Source organism: Nannospalax galili, unplaced genomic scaffold (assembly GCF_000622305.1).
Source record: "Nannospalax galili isolate Female #2095 unplaced genomic scaffold, S.galili_v1.0 scaffold2398, whole genome shotgun sequence".
NCBI lineage: Eukaryota > Metazoa > Chordata > Mammalia > Rodentia > Spalacidae > Nannospalax > Nannospalax galili.
In genome coordinates, this window is record NW_008340647.1 from 18,308 (window position 1) to 19,513 (window position 1,206).

A 1,206-nucleotide genomic window follows, 5' to 3' on the forward strand; every position below is an offset into this window, starting at 1 on the left:
ACATTAAAGACCTCTAGAAGGAAAATTATAAATCTTTAAAGAAAGAGATTGAGGAAGACATCAGAAGATGAAAGGACCTCCCATGCTTATGGATTGGAAGATTTAATGTTGTGAAAATGACCATCCTATCAAAAGCCATTTATAGATTCAACACAATGCCAGTAAAAATCCCCATGATATTTTTCACGGAATTGGAAAAAACCATCCTAAGATTCATATAGAAGCACAAAAGACCTCGGGTAGCCAAAGCAACACTGAGCACTAAGAGAAATGACAGGGGAATTACTATACCAGATTTTAAACTGTATTACAGATCTATAGTCATAAAAACAACATGGTGCTGGCACAAAATTAGACCCATAGCTCAACGGAAGAAAATTGAAGACCCAAATATGAATACATGCAATTTCAGCCACCTGATATTTGACAAAGGGTCCAAGAACATTCTCTGGTTGAAAGACAGTATGTTCAGCAAATGGTGCTGGCAAAACTGGATCTCCACCTGTTGAGGAATGAATCTATGCCCCATCTTTCACCTTGCACAAACGTCAACTCCAAATGGATCAAGGACTTCAATGTGAAGCCTGAAACTCTGAAACTGTTTGAAGAAAATATTGGCAATAACCTACAAGATACCAGTGTAGGAGACAATGTTCTAAACCAGGCATCAATTGCTCAGGAATCAAGGTCAAGAATCAACAAATGGGACCTCATTAAACTCTAAAGCCTTGGTACATCAGAGGAAGCAACCAAGAAAGTGAAGAGAAAACCCACAGAATGGGAGAAAATCTTCACCAGAGACACATCTGATAGAGGTTTAATTACCAGAATATATAACGAACTTAAAAAACAGAGACCCATGACAAGAAGCAACCCAATTGAAAGATGGGCTAAGGACCTGAACAGAAAGTTTTCAAAAGAAGAACTGAGCTGAGAAACATCTTAAAAGATGTTCAAAAACAATAATAATCAGGGAAATGCAAATTAAAACCACTTTTAAGATTTCATCTCACTAAAGACAGATGGGCTAAGATGAAGAGAACAAATGATACCAAATGTTGGAGACGATGTGAGGAAAGGGGAATGCTCATCCACTGCTGGTGGGACCACAAACCTGTTCAACCCCTGTGGAAAGCAGTGTGGAGAACTCTTAAAAAACTACAAATGGTAGCCGGGCATGGTGGAGCACACCTTTAATTCCATCAG